Here is a 23,069-nt window from a genome sequence, read left to right on the forward strand (position 1 = left end):
AATCTCACCACGATTATGTGTGTGAGCGCTTAGAGGATTTTGATACTAGGCTAGGAAATATTGAGAATCATTTTAACCTTCAACCTCCTGATTATCCTCCTAGTCCACCTTTCTAAAAGTTCATTGTAATTCTTTTCAAGCTTTGAATTTATGTTTCCTTGAATTTTATAAATTATGATGTACTAGTCTTTGACATAATAAATCCAAAATTTTATTGTCTTTGATTGAAACTTTGTTTTGTTGAGGGGAGCCTAAATTTAATGGGAGTCTCTCCTAAATGTGTTTTTATTGTTTAAAGTTATTAACCTTTATGTTTTGGTGTAAGTATAAAACAATGCAGGTAGCCAGAAGTGCTTTTAACAAAATGGATGTTTTGATCATCATCAAAAGGGGGGGGGAGATTGTTACCAATGAGAAGCATTGATGCTTTGAAGAGATTTTGATGATGATGCACTTGAAGACTTAAAGAATCAAATACATTAGTTATTAAAAACATTCTTTGTAGAAATCATTTGTATAGGAGTTATCTTTATATCGTAAGTACTTAGAAGTCATATAACTTATTCTGTTATTGATTTCTTGCGGCAATAATGATAACTTTTTGGCAAGTATACCAAATCGTTACAAGTAATACAGTGATAAGTAAAAATGTATCGTTCTCCCAAGGGAATTTGAGTTACGTATTTCAATGAAAATTATTTATCAAGATCAATTACTGATGATATTTGTGATTTCAACTTGGATTTAAACATGAAATTTACAACGTAAACAATTAAGATTTAAAAAATGCAATAAAAGATCATTGGAATTGGTCTTTGACTAACATTACAGTAAGATCCTGAACAACAACATATATTCTCTGTTCAAGCATTCACATGAGAGTATCTTGATTTAATTCCTTAAAACAAGTTCTAAAATTATCCATTGAATTATTAATTCCTTAATTAATTCATCAGATAATTTTGCATTAAGTTCAGATGTTAAGAATGACCAGAAGCACATAACTATTCCTAGCGTAGTTACTTTTAGTTTCTTTTCTTACGTTTCTGGTTCTAAAAATACTTCCCAGTACAAAAGAACTTTTAAAGAGATTAATACTTCCGTATAATCAAAAGATAGTCAAGAAAAGAACAAGAACAGAAACATATATTGTACAGGAAATTTACATTAACGTTTCGTCATACAACCAATTCCAATGAACAGAAAATTTAGCCTATCCTAGACATCTCAAACGTACTCTTTACAACAATTCCTTGCAGAAAGTGAAGTCTTGATGTCTTGAAAGGTCTCTTGATCGTCTCCTGAATTCTCCAGTATTTTTCTGGCTATTTTTTCGTGTGTCAGAAGATGGTTTCTGCCTTTCTGTCACGTCTTTTAAAACCAATAACTTCATTAATTCGCACAGCGCACAGGTGTGTGTGCGCTATGCGAATTTCGTGTAACTGCTGCCTCTCAACTGATGTTATTCGCACAGCGCACAAGTAATGGTGCGCTATGCGAATTTCCGTTTCCTGGCATTGCGAGCTTTGGCTTGCGCTATGCGAAAATTGGCTGACAGACTCCAAACTATACATCCTTCCTGTACAATAATTTACAAAACAATCTACTTCCTATTACAACATTTCACTGAGTAATAACATGAATAATTAGAAGATTGAGATGATTTATAAGTGTAAAAACAACTCTTTTTCACACTTATCAACTCCCCCAAACTTGAACTATTTCATGCCCCCAGGAAATCACAGAAAGAACTGAACAACAAAACACAAAAGACATTTGACATTTGGATAGAATGACTTAGCACATCAGAAAAAATCACATGTATTCCCAAAGATTTCAACAAGTATGACATGGTGCATCACTCACAAAATCATCTGTGCATAAAATATGAACAACCAGATCATCATTTATCATTACTCCACACTCAAGTGTTTGTCCTCACATGATAGTAGAATTGACATAGAACTTCATCAGCTTTTGCATTTCATTTGATTCACACACTTCACACACTACTGGTTAAGTCCAAAGGTCTTTTCAGGGTAAGGCTTGGCTTGGCTAGAAAAAGAAACATGGTTTTTCTTGGATTCAAAGACACCTATTAAGAAGAGAACAACTTCAATTCCCAATCCAGTACTCAAATCCCAAAATATATCATTCATCACATACCATTTTCTTTTATAGCTCAACCTTCTTTTTCATTTTGAGCTTTTATGTATTTAATTGTTTAATTTTTTGTTTTCATCATCTTTTCTTCCCCCAAACTTGAATTCAACCTTAACATCTTTTAAAGCATAATACATGTTCTCTTCTAAGGTGTAAGGTAGGATATCATCTAATAGGCTCAGGGTGGAAGGAAAAATTTTTCAAGGCTCAAAAGGGTTCAAAAATGTATCACAGTGTCTAAAGGTTGGCTATCTGGCCAAGTAGCTATATAGTCAATAATAAACAGGGCCTTTGTCATCCTTAACCAAAAAGTGTGTGTATATAAGTAGAATCAAAATCATGCAAAAGCCAATTCCATATCTAGACAACTCAATATCTCTCAATCAATATATGCTCTCAACACTCACAGATCTTGTCATATTCATTACACACAGTAAAAATTTTGAAGCACAGCCACCACAAACATACATGTCATCATCCTCAAGAATCACATAACTTAATCAGACAATGCCAAATCATTAAATCAAAACACAATTGTCTTTACAACCACAAACATAACTGAATTAAACAAAGTTCCACATACGAACAACTGAACTGAAATAAAAAAACTGACAATCAACATAACAACAGGAGTCGCTCTACCACGACCCATCAGCTCCTGATCTCCACTGGCTCTCTTGTGAATGATAACTCTGCTGTGTCCATCTAGGATCTGGCTCCTCTTCCTCCTCATCACCATCGCTTGCCATCATTTCCTCCTGCTCATCTACTCTGGCTTTGGTGCTCCTAGATAGGCACTCCCCCACCTGGACTTAGGCCTGCCCTCAGGCCATAGAAGGAGTGCTGCAAACTCAAAAGAGAAGTCATCTGCATAAGCATCGCTAAGCGCACATACTGTGCGCTATGCGAATTAGAACTGCAAATTTTTTTTTTAATTTTTTCTTTTTTTTTAACACAAAATTCGCTCAGCGCACCACATACTGTGCGCTATGCGAATAATTTTAATTTTAATGGACAAGACAATTCGCATAGCGCACTTCAGTTGTGCGCTGTGCAAATTAAAATAAACAAGCACTTTAGAATTAATTCGCTCTGCACAAAATTTTGCCTTGCGAATATTTTGACAGAGATCTCCCTCAAACTTTGAATAGCAGAGCGAAAAATTTGCGCTATGCGAATTAATTGCTCACTTTCTCCTAAATTGCTCTAGTGATTTTATTCGCCTTGCTTATCCAATGCGCTATGCGAATCCTTTTGCAGATAGAAAATTCAATTTTTTTAATCGCAAAGCGCATGTAATGCGCTATGCGAACTACAATCTCAAAACATTTTCTTTTTCTCTCTCGCATAGTACGTGAAATTCGCTGTGCGAATAAATCACTGCTTCATAAAATCATCTAGTCGCATAGCGCACCTCAGCTGTGCGCTGTGCGACTAAAACGTCAGAAATCAATCCTCAAGCTTCATTAACACTTCACAATCAACAAACACATATACACAACCATGTGCTAGGGTGCCTCCTAGCAAGCGCTTCTTTAACGTCACTAGCTTGACCCAGACAATTCATGGTTAAGTTGGATTCATGATGTTAGTGTTCTTTTTCCTTTCATGACACCAACATTTTCTGAGTAACTTTCTTGTCACCAACTTAATTCTTCTTGAATATGGAGCCTCAATTTCGAGTACTCCATTTGCCTTTATGTCCTTGATGACCCATAACCTGTTCTTAAGATTCACAGGTATTCCAGGTTTGAGTTCATCACTTTTCACTTCAATTTGTTGGTGAACTCTTTGATTCTCCTTATCTTCATCTCTTTCCTTCACTTTTGGATTGAAACAATTAAGAATCTTCTTGGCCAACTTGGCAACTTGCCTTGGAAGACTAGTAATTGCTAAAACTTCATCTTTTACTTTGGAACTAGTCTTTTCCTCTTGATTTTGCTTCACATCTTCAAAGACATTAAATATCACCTCTTCATCGTGGTCTTTTAATTTTACAGTTCCATCATCAACATGAATGACAACCTTAGCTGTCTTCATGAAAGGTCTTCCAAGAATGAGAGGTATATCTACACCTTCCTCCATTTCCATTACTACAAAATCAACAGGGAATTTTAGTTTATCAACTTTAATCACCACATCTTCCACTACACCGTAAGGATGCTTAATGGACCTATCTGCCATTTGCAAGATCATTCTTGTTGACTTGACTTCAAGGTCACCAATCTTTTTCAGCATAAATAGGGGCATCAAATTAATGCTAGCACCTAAGTCAACAAGAGCCTTCCCTATATCATGATTTCCAATGGTGCAAGGAATCGTGAAACTCCCTAGATCTTTGACTTTTGGAGGTAGAGATTTCTGCATAATTGCACTGCAATTTCCCTGCACTTCAATTGTTTCCTCATCTAAATACTTCTTCTTTTTACTGAGGAATTGCTTCACATATTTTGCATAAGCAGGAATTTGTTGCAGTGCTTCAGTCAAGGGCAAAGTAATCTCAAGTTGATTAAATATCTTCTTGAACCGATCCATTTGTCTTTCCTTATTCTTCTGTGAAGTATTTTTAGGATAAGGAAGTTGCTTCACCAACACTTTCTCTTTTTGTCTTCCATCTTCCTTCCTGTTTCTACTTTCTTCTTCTTCAATCACCTTCTTTTGATTCTCCTCTTTGTGTACTTGAATCTCTTTATTTGTCGGCTTCTCCTTGGAATCAAACCCCACTTCTTTTCCACTTCTGGTTATTATGACATTACATTCCTCCCTAGAGTGAACTTCATTCTTAGCCACAAATTTCTTTTCAGATGTCTCATCCAGCTTCTTTGCAAGTTGACTCACTTGTGTCTCCAAATTTCTAATAGAAGCTGCAATGTTCTTTTGATTGGAGATGGATATTTGCATGAATTGTTGTAGAGTTTCTTCAAGCTTGGATGTCCTATCAGAAAGAGTAGGTTGTTGTTGAAACTGTTGTTGTGGTGGTCTACTAGAACTAGCCTGACCCATGCTAGGATGAGGTCTCCATCCTTGATTATAATTTCCATAATTGCCTGGACGGCCTTGATTACCCATGTAATTTACCTCTTCCTTAGCATTGGACTGAATAGCACACTGTCCATTTTGGTGCTCTCTACCACACAGTTCACAACCTTGCACAGTTTGATGTTGTGCCTGTGATACAGTTTGTAGTTCCTTGGGTAGTTGTGACAACTTTTTCATCAAAGACTCAAGCTGTTGAGTCATGATTTTATTTTGGGCTAATAAGGCATCTTGGGATTGCAATTCAAACATGCCTTTCTTTTGCGTTTGCACTCTCTCACTTTGGACATCATTATCACTAGATGCCATATTTTCAATTATTTCTTGTGCCTCATCAGGTGTCTTCCACCTAATGTTACCTCCAGCAGAGGCATCTAGCATAAGCTTTGTGTGAGATTTTAAACCTCCTAAGAAAAGGTTTAATTGAGTGGGAATGTCAAATCCATGAATTGGAATTTTTCTCAGCAACCCCTTGAACCTCTCCCATGTTTGACTCAACGACTCTTCATGCTCTTGTTGAAAGGAGGATATTTCCTGTTTGCCTTTATTGATCTTGGATTGGGGGAAATATTTATTCAAAAATTTTGCCACTACGTCATCCCAAGCAATCAGACTCCCTTCAGGAAAAGAGTTTAGCCAAAGCTTTGCATTTCCAGCCAAAGAAAAAGGAAATAGACTCATTCTAATTGCTTCATCTGGCACATGTAAAATTTTTACAGTGTTACAGATCTCATTAAAAGTTGTCAGATGATCATAGGGATTTTCATGTGACATTCCTGTAAAGTGATTACTTTGAACAAGGTGAATCAGTGCAGGTTTCATTTCCATATGAGCAGCATTTACCACAGGTTGGGCTATACTATTGAAAGATGAAGGTATAGACACTGAAGCATAATCTTCCAACATACGCCTCACTCTTGGTTGTTCCTCCTCATTATTTCCCTCCATATCCTTATCCTTTTGATCAGATGAAGAAAAAGTGTTGAAGATAGCAGACAAGCTAGCTTCTCTAGCTTCTTTTTTTCTATTTTCTCTCCTACGTCTACTGTTATTCCTATGGGCTGTTCTCTCAATCTCATAATCAAACAATAAATTTTCAGATTTTGTTCTCCTACTCATACAGAGAACAACAATCTCAAGATATCAACCCAAAGAAATAACAACAGAAACAACACAACGTATATATACAAAAATACAAAAATTAAAACAATGGATTTACAAATAATGGAACAGAATTGAAATTGATAAACAATGAATGACTGAAATAACAATAACAATCAAATTCCCCGGCAACGGCGCCGAAAACTTGATAACTTTTTGGCAAGTATACCAAATCGTTACAAGTAATACAGTGATAAGTAAAAATCTATCGTTCTCCCAAGGGAATTTGATTTACGTATTTCAATGAAAATTATTTATCAAGATCAATTACTGATGATATTTGTGATTTCAACTTGGATTTAAACATGAAATTTACAACGTAAACAATTAAGATTTAAAAAATGCAATAAAAGATCACTGGAATTGGTCTTTGACTAACATTACAGTAAGATCCTGAACAACAACATATATTCTCTGTTCAAGCATTCACATGAGAGTATCTTGATTTAATTCCTTAAAACAAGTTCTAAAATTATCCATTGAATTATTAATTCCTTAATTAATTCATCAGATAATTTTGCATTAAGTTCAGATGTTAAGAATGACCAGAAGCACATAACTATTCCTAGCGTAGTTACTTTTAGTTTCTTTTCTTACGTTTCTGGTTCTAAAAATACTTCCCAGTACAAAAGAACTTTTAAAGAGATTAATACTTCCGTATAATCAAAAGCTAGTCAAGAAAAGAACAAGAACTGAAACATATATTGCACAGGAAATTTACATTAACGTTTCGTCATACAACCAATTCCAATGAACAGAAAATTTAGCCTATCCTAGACATCTCAAACGTACTCTTTACAGCAATTCCTTGCAGAAAGTGAAGTCTTGATGTCTTGAAAGGTCTCCTGATCGTCTCCTGAATTCTCCAGTATTTTTCTGGCTATTTTCGTGTGTCAGAAGATGGTTTCTGCCTTTCTGTCACGTCTTTTAAAACCAATAACTTCATTAATTCGCACAGCGCACAGGTGTGTGTACGCTATGCGAATTTCGTGTAACTGCTGCCTCTTAACTGATGTTATTCGCACAGCGCACAAGTAATGGTGCGCTATGCGAATTTCCGTTTCCTGGCATTGCGAGCTTTGGCTTGCACTATGCGAAAATTGGCTGACAGACTCCAAACTATACATCCTTCCTGTACAATAAATTACAAAACAATCTACTTCCTATTACAACATTTCACTGAGGAATAACATGAATAATTAGAAGATTGAGATCATTTATAAGTGTAAAAACAACTCTTTTTCACACTTATCAAATAATCAATTATCATTAGGGATAATTGATTATCACAAACAAAAGTTGAAAAGGATTTGTTTCAGCAATAATCAATTATCATTAGGGATAATGGATTATTTTTGCAAGTTTTAATATTGTCCAGGGTTCAACGTTAATTGATTATCACAAAGGATAATCGATCATAACATTTTCCAAAACTCATAACGGCCTGAAATAATCGATTATCATTTATGACAATGAATTATCTCTGGTACTTGGGAGTTGTCTTCTCAATTTCTGACCCCTAGCCTATAAATAGAAGCCTCCAAAACCTTTTAGAGGTTACCTAAACTCTTGAGAGCTCAAAATTGGTTTTGAGGATGTTCTAAGTTTAAGTCTTAGCTTGATCAAGTCTTGAGAAAGGAAAAGCTTGTGTTTAGTGTGTCTAAAGGTGCAAGCAGTTATCTGCAACTTGATTAAGCTGGTGTTCATTCCCTCGTGTGTCGAAGGAAGGTGTTTTCTATTCTTATTATTTCACAGTTGTAATTGTAATCATCAAACTAATTTTTAGTAAAAAGTTAATCACTCTTTTTATAATGATTAACAGTGGACAAATAATCTTTTAATTCGAATCAGGATAAAATTTTGTGTGTGATTCTCTCTATCTTTCTTCATCTATTTTTTATAAATTGTTCGATGAAAGTTTTAAAAAAAAATTCAAAAAAACCAATTCACTCCTACCCTATTGATTATTGTTTATTTTCACGCTCTTTAAAACATTCCGCTTTGCGATATCAATTTCAACAAAGAGCTCAATTCCTTGTATATTATCTCTCGATCGACACACTCTAATTTGAAGTTTGCACCATAGAAAGTGCGTTCAACGATTCCATTTGGTGAGTACATTTTATCCCATCGTTCGTAGTAATAGTTATCGAATCTAGGGCAACTTGTAGCTTCAACAATGGTCTCAAGGTTGATGGTTACTTCTTGTGCAATGATATTTGGGATGAAAGTCTTAGATTTTATTTCAGCATTTGTCCAAAAGTGCTTCACCAGGTTTTGGCAGTATTGGAGTGTCCCACTCAAAGTAGGTGGCAATGCCGCAACGATAAGTATCTTGAAGAACGTCATATCCATGTGTTGTAAGATCGTCAAGATTTATCCAGTGCTTAATATGAAGTCTTACAATTTTTTCTTCGGAGGCTTGGATAACGAAAATATCAGAGGCTGAGTAGTTTTCTTTGAATGAGAGAATTTTGAATGGGTTGAAAAGCGAGAGAGCCTTGATAATGGGAGTAGGAATAGGATTTAAAAAGGGATTTTGAAGGATAAGGATGTTTGGTATTCTTGAAGTCCGAAGTTAACAAATTTTTAAGAACAATCATGACACATTTCATGAAAAACTATATTAGTCATAAATATAAACAATTTGATGAAAATGTTGATGATGAAATTGTAAAATGTCTTTAAGAATAATTTAAAATTAATTACTTTATGTACATAGTAGATAAAGCATTTGTCACACATCAAAATAGATTTGAACAATTTAAAATATATGAAAATGTTTTTGATTTTCTAAGTACTAAAAAATTAAAATCACTATATTGTATATTTTTAGAGTTTGTTCGTTTAGAGTGATTTGGGGGAGATGATTTGAATGGATTTGAGGGTAATATTTTAGTTGTTTTTTTGAGTGGATTTGTGGGTAATTGAGAGTGGATTTGGAAGTAAAGTTTGTGAGAATTAGTGTAGGATTTGATTGATGTGATAAATTTTAAAAATTAGTTTAATTGGTAGAAATTAAAGATTATCAAAATGTCCCTAGTTATAAAAGTAATATAAAATGTTATATTTAATTGTAAAAATGTTTATAAAGAAAACAAAATTATGAATAATTTATAAAATTAATGTTTAAAAATTATAAAAATTAAATAATCAACTTATTTTTAATAAATTAGAAAATATAATATACCTAATTTTATTAAAATTTCATCTTTTTAAATTATAATATTAAAATAATTATAAAAAAAACTGAAAAATATATATTGTGTAACCGGTTACGCGTGTGCAAGTAAAAGTTCATTATTCTCTGTAACCGGTTACACTCTGCTGTAACCGCTTATTAATGTGCAGAATCGAATAACTTCGTTATTTTTGGCTAATATTTTTGGCTGATGTATGGAAGTAAAGATGGGTATATCAGTCTTTTCCTCATAAATCATCGCAAATCTTCCCATATTTGCGAGATGAGTTGAACAATGCAATCCTGCAAATCAGCGGATATCCGTCTCACCAAATCGACGCAAATCCACCAAAACGAACAACGTTGCTTTTCGTAATTCATCGTCACTAATTTATGTGAATAGTATTTTCCCTCCAAACGAACACAGCATTAGTGTTAAGTAAGATATTTGAAACAAAATATTTGTTAGATCTTGATAAATTTATTTTACTTTTAGATTAAATATATTAAAAAAAATTATTAGATTGAAAAGTGATAAGCCAATTGACATTTTTAATTATAGAAAAAAATGAATCTTTTTCATATATATATATAAATCCAATCGAGTGATCAAGCAACGTACACGTGATGAATTGTCAGGTTGTTGGTAGGTAAAATGTGAAAACATCATGTCACTCTAATATTTCAAATATAAAATTGATTATGTCAGTTCTCCATGGCACCGACAAATTTTTTAACTTGCAAAAGTGCAACATGCAAACCTAATTATAAGCCAGAACTGGTGAATCTGTGTGGTATTATTAATTTGGAGTCATCAAGTTCATTTTTTTTAATTAAAAATCAAGTGGATTTATTAAATATACATTATTGAGTCTAGAATATATAATTTACAAAACCTTAACATATCATCACTCACTAACAACATTGTTTTACCAAGGTAAGACTTGTTCATCACGATATATTAGTGAGTACTAAGTCCTTCGCTCTGAAAAACTTTGAGAATCATACCCAAAGGATCAAGAACAAGAAGAAGCTTCAAGGCAAAGGATTTATCTGAATTAAATAACTTTAAAAAAATTATAAGATTATAAAATAATAAATCAATTAACATTCCTAATTATATAAACAATTTCTTTTTTCAAATAAATATATTTTATAAAACAATGTTAACAATTTTAATATTGATACATGTAACATCCCAAAATACAGTAATAACCATAAATTAGAATTAATTACATTTAACAGTAAAACAAATGCAGTCTTTAGACTAAAACTGGGTTCATAAGCCGAACGGCTTAAAGTACAGAAACTAAATACATTACTACAGAAGTAACAAGAGTTCAGGACGAACGGTTTTACAAAGTCAAATAACCGAACGTCAAAACTAAAAGCTAACGTCTAATCTCTATTAAGAACGAGCGATCTAAGGCTCAGCTTTAACTTCCACTTCAACCAGATTTTCTTCTTCAATAACGTCCTCCAAAGTGGCCTCACCTTCTGCTCACATCCACACGGATGATCATTGCAACGACAGGACAAACGTACAGAGACAACAGACAACACAAGGAAAACGAAAGGGTAAGCTTATGTAATTTAATTCATACATCAAGATATAAAATAAGCATTCACAATACACATCAACACATAGTTCAATATATATAACATCATACGACATATAGTACTAGACAGACCGTCCGGACTGTATGAATCTGTGTAGCTACAAGCGTCCTTGCACCCGAGTGATGTAGTAACTGGGATACACTCAACAGCTGCCACTCGAGGTTAGCCCTATCCAAAGTACCCCTAAGGACTAGGACCTCCTGTCGTTCCCACACATGACCTACCCCCTCTACGTGATGATGAGTACTCACGGAACATCAGGATGGACTGCCAGCATTAGCATAACCATAGTCATACTTTACCAAATCCAATATTCAATATATATAAGTCGTTCCTCCTTGGAACGCTCGTACAAAATCCATAATCGTATAATCATTCCATATCATGTTCACCCTTTATAATCTTTTAATTTATTATCATTTTCATCTTTACTTTCATAGACATAAAATAACGAACGTTCAGCCCTCTGAAGAACGAGGACGAACGTTAAGAAAATGGACTGAATGAACTAAGAAATCTATAACGGACGTTACTTTCTATGCGGTCAATTAAATGAACTAACTCGTTTGGATGTACATTGGTACTTAAAGAAAATTTCATTATGAAGACCTTAGATCGGATCCAATGTAAGAAGGAGAACCAAAAATATTTAGAACTATCTTTGAACGAACAATATACCTTAGATCCGATGCCAGTAAATGACTGAACATGGAACAATATATTATTACAGTTGAACGAACTCTATTTTATCAAGGTTTACTATACAATAATACGAGCGCTTGGTATAAGACCGAGCACTATTTAGGACGAACGCTAGGTGTAAGACCGAGCGCTACTTATGACGAACGCTTGGTATAAGACCGAGCGCTACTTATGACGAATGTTTGGTATAAGACCGAGCGCTGCTTATGATGAACGCTAGGTATAAGACCGAGCGTTGCTTATGACGAACACTAGGTATAAGACCGAGCGATGCTTATGACGAACGCTAGGTATAAGACCGAACGTTACTAATTTTAAAGTATAAGGGTAGAAATGTATTATTACTTTATTTTAGATATATGGGTACCACTAGGCTGAGCCGAACGCTCAAACATAGTATTTTATAGGACGTTCGTTCTCAATCAGAATTCCTTCCAAATGAAAGAATTTTCCTTTTTAGGCACTTTACTAGAAAACCGAACGGTATAAGACCGTACGATGACGAACGTATATTATCATAGTGAGGATCTCATAATTCAGATTTTTCATCTGTTTCAAATCTCAAGTTTCAACATATCATCTCATACTTTATATCTTCATATCAAATATAAATTTACTAAACTTTATATGATTAATCATTCATACTTATCAACCATCAGCATACATATCAATCAACGCATACCATATTCATTCATTATCACAGTGATCGTTCATACATAATCAATCAGCATTTTATCTCATACATTTAGTCAATATCAGACGTTCATACAACATACAATATCAATTAAATCAAATAAGCTTCCCTTACCTGGATTTGTGACTAAAACGTCCTAACGTATGTTCTTGGTTCGCCCACTACAACTTCTACCCTCAAGGTCATTCAACTCTTGTGAACTAAAACAATTTACAGAATCCAGATTAGGTTCAAACAAAGTGAATGCATGCAACCATGTTTGGTTTTGCATGAAACCTAGGAACGAACAACTAAAGGAAGAAACTTACCAGCTTCAAACTTGAACTTGTTCGGTTTAATGGAACGCTTAGGACGTCGGGATCTCTTCTACGGTCTCTGAAATTTGATCGGAGAAAAGGAAAATGAGTTACGGTAGAGAGAAGATGGAGGCTTTCTAGAGAGAAGGAGGAGAAAGATAGAGTCTGAGTTTGGAAGGGAGAAGATGCGTGCAGGAGAGTGGGAGAGTTTTTCAGAAAATCCATTTTGTTCTCCCCACGTCCACACGAACGTGCGTCTCTCCTGTCGACACCTGCACCCCCATTACTGACTTCAATTCTTTCCTGGTGACACTTGGCGTGAGTTGCAGAGTTATGGAAGTGGGTTTTTAATGAAATCTGAACAGGGTTTGGGCACATTAAATGCGATTTAACAGGTGGAGGCTGGTTTAAATTTCCAAGGTCTTACAATACATAGTTGTTTAATTGAGAAAAGTTTTTTAAAATTAAAGATGATAAAAACTTATTTAAGAACAATTATTAAAAAGATTAACCTTATTATTTATGGAAAGAAAATATTAAATAAAATCAATTAAAACAATTTAAAAATAATTTTTTATCATAAAAAAAATTAAAAATAAGTTTAAAAGAAAATTATGATGCGTTTTAAGAAAAATAATATTAATTAATTGACATATAATTCTCTTAGAAATGTGTTTTGATATGCAAAATATATAATTTTTTAGTACACTGCAAAAACAGAGTATAACGTCCAATCATTGAATAACCAACGTTAAAAATACTCGGTGATATTTTTGTAAATAAATGCAATTGTAGAACGTCGAAGCCTCATTCAATTCCACGTTCTACAATGGTAATTATTTAAACCAACGCGTCATTCTCTTTCATCTTTCTTTTAAACCACCAACAGTACGTTGAATCCTGTAGGGGTTCGACCTAATATTTGTCCGTCAGAAGTCAAACAGTCACCCTTTTTAATTCTTTTTTCTTTATTCTTTTAAACAATAAATAATACGTCGAATTATGTAAGGGCTTTGACGTATTATTTTTCAGCCAAAAGCTAAAAAATAACTTTTTTTTAATTCTTTTTTTCTTTTTTCTTTTAAACCACATATAATACGTCAAATTTTGTAGGAGCTTTGACATTATATTTGTTAGCCAAAATTTTCCCCTTTTTAATTTGAGCGGGAGATTGAAAATTCATTCACTTTATCTTAGTGCGCGAGACTCTCTTCTCTTCTCAAACTTTTCTCGAACGAAGTTTGACGACCATCACATGTAATCTTTCTTTCATTTGATACAAATGCATGTTAATTAACTACTTTATGTATAATTTTCGTTTGTTTTGACCGATTATTTTCGTGTTATTATCCTTCATAGGCGCATTCTGCTTTCTCTCTCACTGGTGGAAACACTTTATTCCGACGAACCCACTTTTTGAAGGTTAGTTTTCGTTTTCGTTTTCGTTTTGAAGAACTTATTTGTTGAACTTATTTGTTGTTATTTTTTGTTGAACTTGTTTGTTGTTGTTGTTGCTTGATTGAACTGTTTTATTGTTTGTTATTGTTGTTTGTTGTTTGTTGTTGATACTATACTACACGTTCATAGTTCATGCTTTATAAAATACCAAAAATTTAAATTTGTTATTTTTCTACTTTTCAAGTCTCGTAAAGTTGTAAGAAAGGATTACAATTAATTAAAAAAAACAAAAAAAATTGCTTAACGTCCAATATTAACAAAATTCGATGTCAATTTGATTAACGTTGAATTTTTTAAATTCGACGTCAATTTAACGTCTCTCGATATGATGTCAACCTCGAATTCGACGTGAAAGAACAAAAAATAACGACATTATACGATAATATTTAAAATAAATAAAGGGTTAAATATGTTTTTAGTCCCTAAACTATCAAGCGATTTTGGTTTTTGGCCCTCTTCAAAAGCTTTGTTCATTTTAGTCCTTAAAAAGTGACGGTGTTACGTTTTTTTTACGTGGCAAACTTTGATTGTAGAAACAATACCATCATTAGTGATTGATAAGGTGTAAGATCCTAAGATTGTGGTAGATTTTGATGGCAGTCAATTGAGAAGTGCGATAAAAGAAAGGCATGCGCTTAATTCAATCTCTGGGAATTCTATATTTGATGATTTGAAAAGGGGTTCTCCCATGGCTAATGATGGAGGTTCTGATTCAGATACTGATTCTGGTTCAACATCTGATTCTTAAAGTGAGCATGAGAGGGAGGAAAGGAGAAAGAGGAGGGATAGGAGAGGGAAAAACCCTTTTCTCCCACCATAAGCAGAAGCAGCATTCCCCCAAAATCAGAAACCCTAATTTTTTGGGTAGTGATCTCTAAGATTAAAATTGTGTGTGTTGGTTAAAGACTATGAATGTGAATATTTGTGGGATAGTTCTTTTATTTGTTTGATCTAAATTGTTTGTTTTCTTTTACCTACATAACAACATCACGATACTTTTCTTTGCAAAAGAAGGGGAAGGTTGCATCCTAACCCCAATGAAGGAAAATGTTCTTTCACCCATGATTGTAAATTTCCAGTAAGGTCTTGGCCAGAGGTTTAAACAACCAGTTGGAACTGGTATTGATTTTTCGATATTTGAGGAGTCTAAGTTATTGAATGTGGGGGACGACGATATCTATCCTATTGCAAATAAAGCAGATGCATCCACTAGTGACCCTAATGAATCAAAATCGCTTGATAGTTTAAGGACTAAAAACATATTTAACCCATAAATAAATAATGTTGTTGGAAAAATATATGTCATACAGTCATAATTAGTGAAAAACACTTCCTATAGTGATTTTTTATATTGGTTGAAATCCACAAAGTATAGAAAATAACATGATGAAAATATCATGAATATGAGAAGCTTTTTTATATCAGTTGGACCCAAAATCCATATAGAAAGTAGTACAGTTGGAAAACTATAATAAATTAGAAAATTTTCTATATCACACTAGTAAAAAATGAGCTTTTTAACGCGTTATATATGCTTCGGTTTTGCAAAAACCGAAGCGTATAATAACGCGGTGGCATTTTTGTAGTTATGACGACATTATATGCCTTGATTCATTGAGAACTGATGTTAAACGGGTATACTGCCTCGGTTGCTGTTTAGAATCGAGGTAGTATCTCCTGTCAGAACCAGACAGCCTCTGAACCGAACGTTCTAATTAATTCTCTCCTGCCACAAGCACACGTCCTCTGAAACTGAACATTCCAAAATCCATTTTGGTAACCTCTATTGCGTCGGTTCATTGATAACCAATGTCGAATGGGTATACTACCTCTGTTGCTGCTCAAAACCGAGGCAGTTCAAACGTTTCAAAATCCATTATGGTAAACTCTATTGCTTCAGTTCGCTCTTAGTCGATGTCGTAGGCTCTTTATGATTTGGTTTGCCCACGGACCGAGGAAGTATGTCCTGCCACAAGCACACATCCTCTAAAATCGAACGTTCCATCCTCTGAAATCGAACGTTCCAAAATCCATTTTGATAACCTCTTTTGCCTCCATTCCCTCTTAGCCGATGTCGTACGCGTTTTATGCTTCGGTTTGCCATAGACCGAGGTAATAACATGTGTTTAGGTTTAAATTTTGCGTAGAGAGGCACTTTTAGACAGAATACCTTCGCTTAGGTTTTACAGCTTTTCTCTGTCGCCCTTGGGGTTCTCTTCGCGCAATGTTTTGTTCTCTTCTTCACTCCTTTTTCGCGGCTTCACAAGAAGGGGGAAGCACCCATCTTCATCTTTTTCTTTTCTTCTCGTTTTGTTTCGCCTCGTAGTGAGGGAGGCACAGACCTCCTTTTCCTCTTCTCCAACTCTGGTTCGTGTTTTGCATGGAGGGAAAAGTTCATTTCGCTTCTCGGTGTTGGTTTGTTTATGCAAGAAGGGAGGCGACTTTGACAGCTTAGGCGCATCTTGAGATTTGAAATTAAAGTTTTAATTGTTCTCTGGCTTTTGGAATTTTTATTCTTGTTATCTGATTTTGCGATTTAAGGATTTAGGGTTTTCGTGTCGAGTTAGGTTTTTGATCTCATGGTCTTGCTCGTGTATTTTCTTTTGCGGTTGGTCTGGCTATGGTGGTTTCCACATTTGAAGCAACCTAGACGGTGGACGCAGGTCACAACCGATCGGTCTCGCGAGAGGTAAAGAAAAGCTAGCGAAATCGAACGTAAAAGAAATAAAATAAAGGTTTAAACCCTTGGATGGTCCTCATATTTGTGTGGGAATCTCAGTTGGGTCCTCATATTTGAAATTATCTCAATTGGGTCATAATATTTGTAAAATTGAGTCAATTTTACCCTATCCGTTAAGTTGTCCTAAACGGTGTTAAATTGTGATGACGTGCTGATGTGCATTATTTAATTAGGTGGAATTTTTATTTAAATTAAAAAATTATGACATGTGTCATCCCCTTCCCTACCCAAAATTAGGGTTTTAGATTGGAGGAAAGGGGCTTCTACTGTTGCACCGTCACACCTGCGAGAATAGGGTTTCGCCTCTTCTCCCCTGTCGCGCCGTGGAGATTCATGATTGTGCTTCTCTTTTTTCAATTTCACAGATGATACAGGTGAATAAAACTCATGGTGTAAATTAGGAAAGCTTGATGAATAGATTTTGTAGGGAATTTTCTACCGGTATTGGGATACGAAGGTGGAGGCTTGGTGGTCACGGTGTTGTGGTGGTGATGAGATGACTGTGCAAGGCTCGCAAGAGAATTGGGGAAAACGCTATTGGGTTTTGTTGTGTAGGTATGTGCGATAGTGGAGATGAAGGAGACGAACACAGTGACAGAGATGCATGGTCGCGGCGATTTGCGATTGGGGTTTTTTTTATTGTAGGTCTGTGTTGATGGTGGGGAGAGCACGATTCTGGGTTGGTTTCTAGTGGTTTCGAGTTGCGAAAATGGTGACTTGCCGTGAGCGTGGGCCGCACGATTCTGGAGAATGCCATGGAAGAGGCTTGCGATTTGGCTCGCAGTGATTATGGATGCGTTCGTGGAGATTTGCGAATCGCAATGGCCATGGAGGCGTCGTTAGCGTTCCGGTGATGGTCTTATGCGATGGAGAAAATTGGGTGGTGGCGTAAAGTCTTGTGTTGTTGATGGCGACTGTTGTTTGAGGCAAGGTAGGCGTTGTATGTACTACGAAGAAGATGATGCGTTGAAGCTTAACGATGATGCAGAGGAGGGTTTCTGATGAAGGTTGATGGAGGAGAACGAATTAGGGTTACGCGACGACCTTGCGGCATGATGGTGGCGGCACAATTGCGGCACGGCGGCAAGGGTTATCAAATTAGGTTTTTTGTGGAGAGGATGATGATGTGGCAGCAAAAGTTATCAAATTCCACGTCATTATTTAAAATTTATTTTCACGTAATAAGATCACACATATCAGTATCACCACATGAGCAGTCTTTAACGCCATCTGGGACAACTTAACAGATAGGGAAAAATTGACTCAATTTTACAAATATTATGACCCAATTGAGACAGTTTCAAATATGAGGACCCAACTGAGATTCCCATACAAATATGAGGATCATCCAAGAGTTTAAACCTAAAATAAAAAAGGTCACAACAGTTCGGTCTCGCGAGAGCTAAAAAAGCTAGTGAAACCAAACATAAAAAAAATAAAATAAAAAAACTTTAGTGCCTCGGTTCAGGTGTCAATCGAGGGAGTAGAATCAAACATACTACCTCAGTTCAGTAGGAACTGAGGCAAAAGCCTACACCTTTTTGCCTCGATTCACAACCGATAAAAAAAGCCTACCCTTTTTTGCCTCACTTGTATATACCTCGGTTGCGGAACCGCTGCCTTTAGACGAAAATAACCACTGTCGTTTTCCTTGACTGCATTAGTGTCGATTGCACTTAGAACCAGTATAGAAAGTCATTTTTCTATACATGTTAGACTTAGAACTGGTATAAAAAGTTGTATTGGGAGGGGGAGGAGGGGTGTAAATAATGTTTTCAAAAAAATTTCGCAAAGCAACGTCTAATAACTTGTAACAAAAGTATATAAAGGTGTACTATGTTTAAACGTTTGGTTTTATAGGATAGGTGAATAAGAATATGTTTAGACAATGGCATTTCAAAACACTTTGTAAAAGCTTTAAGGGAAAAAATAATAAAATTGGTTCACTCAATTGAAGCTACATCCAATTCTTCCTTAAGAACTCTTAAGGGGTTCTATTAATCTTATCAAAGACGATTAAGTGTCTAAGTGAATGTATAAAAGTTTCTAAGTGAATCTTATAAAACAATAAGCGCAAAAATCTATCCAATGAAACATGTTTTACAACAACCATCATCTAAAGGACATATGCATAAAACAAAAAGAAATATGCATAAGTCTTGAGGATGATACTTCACCCTTGAGAAAAGATGTAATACTAAAGTTTGGTGTCTCACAATTAATTAGTGCTATAAGAAGAGAGAGAGCTAAAGAAAAAAACATCGTTTAACAAATATTAGCTCTGAACAATAAAGACGTGATCTCAAACTTGTAATTAATGAAAAATGTCTTTAAATGATATCGTCTCGTGAAAAGTACGCCAATCTCTATGTATCAAATTACTTTTCATTTATAAGTTTCTGACGCTTCACAACAAATAACAATATGCTTTATTAGGAGAGAGATCTGAATAGATTAGGGTTTTTGAGGGTTTGTGTGGAAAGAGTGGCTTGAGGTTTCTTAGGAGGCATGAAACGATTGAGATTCTAGTTATTAAGTGATTGGAGTAACAAATACTTTTTGGAAAGGAAAACGTTAGAGATTAAAGCTAATCATGACGTATTTAAAGTGTTTTAATATTTTTGCTGAAATGGCAGCTTTGAATTCATCCTTTTCTTTTTCCAAGATGATCCTTAATGGGCCACCTAGTTGGGCTTTGTGCATCTGACTTTCTGAAATAATAAAAAATAGACAGATGACTTTTCTTAGCAATATGAAGGTTGTACATATTGGATGATGTGTCATAAACGTTATTCATGCAATATGATGTGTGAAATTATAGGAAAAAACTAGAAGAAGCATTGAATAATGTTATGGAAAAACTTTTTCATAGATGGACGTTTAACAACCTTGGTGATGGTTAGACAGTTTACACAGGTTATTAGACGCTTGATTTATAAGACACTATTTAAACCACAATGTTGAGAGATTGAGTGTTTTTAAAGCGTTTAGCAAAACTACTACAACGTTTAAGAAAGACAACTCTTAAGGAAAATAGTGTATGATGACAAGAGCATTTATTAATGGTTAATTTCGTAGGCAACTATAGTGTTTAAAAATTATGTTTTGTAAAGATAAAACAATAAACACAATTATTTTATACATGTTTGTTCAACTGAGCTACATCCAATTCTCCTCTAAGACCTCTTAGAGGGTTCCACTATAATCTCAACAAGATTATAACTAAGTATTAGCACTACTTTTGGTTACACTAGTAAATCCTAGTAAAACCTATTACGCTGATTAAAACTGAGTATTAGACACCGCTCGTGAAAACCCTAGTCAATCCTGGTAACACCTGTTACACTGACTAGTTGAGTATTTTAAACCAATCTTGGCAACCCTAGTCAATCCTGGTAATACCTGTTACGCTGACTAGTTGAATATTTTAAACCACTCCTGATTTTCGTAGTCAATCATGGTAACAATTGTTACACTAACTAGAACTGGGTTTACCCATTCTTGGTTTCCCCTAGACAACTATCTTGTCAACATTTAACTCAACTAAGTCAACAACCAAGTGTTTGAATTCCCTTTAGAATGTACAATCAATCAAATTCTTTACAAGTTTTAGATGATAACTCTAACAAAGAGGATGTGTTTACAATACAACTTAATCTAATAGACCTTGTAAGATTTTCTCTATTCTTACATATGTAAGCTTATGACTTTATAAAGCTTGGAATTGTATTTTAAAAGCTGTTGTTCTTGCACGAGTATTAGTTTGACTTTTTTTATGCGTGTGCTTATGCTTCTTGATCTTCTTTCCAAGGGATCTCTTATTTATAGGCTTCATGGGAAAAGATTCATTAGGCAATGCTTATCTTCAATCTTCAGATCTTCGTAGCCCTTTTGTAGGTAGCAACCATAGGTTGAAATCAATGTCCTAGAGTACACATATTTTTTTGCAATACTTTAATCAAAGTAGGTTGTGCGAAATCTTTAGCACGACTTTTGATGGAGAGAACATTCCATTAATGTCTTCTTTGAAACATTGTGCATTTAATGCTTTGTATTGTGTGTTCAAAACAACTTGTTGTTTGTCAATTTTTCTATAGATGTAGATCGTTTAAGGACTTTTGAAAAGATACGAAATATTGATTCATAAAGATTTCATCGTTGGATAAAAACATCTTTTACTATAAGGTATTGTTTAACCTTTTAAAGGCGTTTACTAATAGCTCCTCATTTAGGGATTTTTGTTTAGAACAAGAACATGTTTAGGAAAGTATTGTTCAACACATTTTTTTTGAAGAATTGTTTATAGTTTTAGCACGTTTACAATTTTACAAAAAAACATCATGTAGCGTATTATTGCATTGTTTAGTAAGGTATAGTAAGAGCGCATTTAGCAAAAATATCATGTAGCATATAGATGTGTTTACTAAAATATCGTTTCATGCAGTGACCCTATTATTAGTTGAAAAAATGAACCTCTAGTCGCACTCAAGGCCAACAAACCATAATTCTCCCCTAATGTAGGATAAGGAAAAACTTAGGTATCAATCCATGGACTTAGTACCTATTAAGCTAAGAATATGTATTGCTACCTTGCAATTCTACCTAAAACAATGGGGGAAAATAATGAAATTGAATTTAAAAGAAATGAAATCAGAATTTAGAACTAAAACAAAACTGAATTATGCAAACGAGAATCAACCAATAACTATCAACTAAGTAATCTAAGGACTACTTTTATTCATCTAACAATTGGAACAAAACATCAAACGAAAGGAACCCAAGATTGGATAATCCAAAAATCTGACCAAGTGAATCCCAATTGTAACTAAAAAAGACCGTTTAAAAATGTTAAGCCCACTTTGGGGTCTTGTGATCTCTGTTTCAGAAACAATATATTGCAAATCCCACAGTTGCTCAAATGTTCTCATGACCAATCTAGAATCCTATTCAAAACTGGAAATAAAAATAAAATTCATGTAAAGCAAATAGTAAAGGAAAATTTCAAACAAATTCTACTTATTAGACTAATGGTTATGGTTGAGCCAATGCATTTCTTGAATTCAAAGGATAAAATTCCTTTTATTGCATCAAGTAATGGAAGATATTTGGTGATAGATTACACAAGTTTCAGAGAACCTATTTTTAAATGTAAGTGGTTGATGGTAATATTGATGTGAGGATCGATGATCTAGGTTCTACATTAGATGACCTAGAAAAGGAAGACTATATTGAAGAGTCATTCGTCATGGTGTCTGAGGTAATACAAGTGTTTTATGTCACTGGTCTTGTAGACAACAAATGGTCAATGGTACTTAAGGCAAAACAATGCATTGTACTCATGACAATGATGAAGTCATTCTTGATATTAGTGAAACCTCATCTTTCTCATCAAATATTCCAACCTTGAATGTCAACAATGAAGTAGATGACGCCCATGTCATGCGTGATGATCACCAAAAAGGGTTGTGGGTGAACATTACAACTTGACAATGTATAAATTGAAATTTTAGATGTATTTTAATTTTGCTTTGTTATTTTAACTATTAATTTTTACTAACACTTAATTATTTGTGTAGGAAAAGGTCTGTTGACGTACCATCTAGTGACCTCTCACCTTTACAACGTGGGGATGAGATTCATAAGCCTACCCAAGAAAAGGGTAAGTATGGGACTAGATTGAGAGAGTTGACAACTACCTAAAACGTTGATCATAGGTTGCTCATCCATTTTGATACACAGACCTGTAAACCCTTAGGAGGAAACAACAAAAAATTCGATAGTTATGTGGCCTTGTTCAGTAAAAGCAAGACATTCATTATCTTACAAATATTATTTGGTTAAGTTAGGTAAAATATATACATTGGGGTCAAGCATACACCATAAAATCATTACAGCTAATATGAACAAGGTGGTGGTTGTAGACATTCGAGATGCTACTACTCGAGTCCATGTGCCCACTAGAAATTTTATCCTTTGGCCAATTAGATTATCAAAACCAATTATAAATGAGGTAATTGA

At 34.5% G+C, this 23,069-nt stretch overlaps 1 non-coding gene across 1 annotated transcript; it reads left to right on the forward strand.

Annotated features, from left to right (window-relative positions):
• The first annotated feature begins 5,638 nt into the window (after positions 1–5,638).
• LOC148200154 (small nucleolar RNA R71) lies at positions 5,639–5,745 on the forward strand. Its single transcript, XR_015786439.1, has one exon. It is a non-coding gene; the product is annotated as a small nucleolar RNA R71 (small nucleolar RNA).
• The last annotated feature ends 17,324 nt before the right edge of the window (positions 5,746–23,069 follow it).

Source organism: Vigna umbellata, chromosome 4 (assembly GCF_029865625.1).
Source record: "Vigna umbellata cultivar VRB3 chromosome 4, Vumbellata_1.0, whole genome shotgun sequence".
NCBI lineage: Eukaryota > Viridiplantae > Streptophyta > Magnoliopsida > Fabales > Fabaceae > Vigna > Vigna umbellata.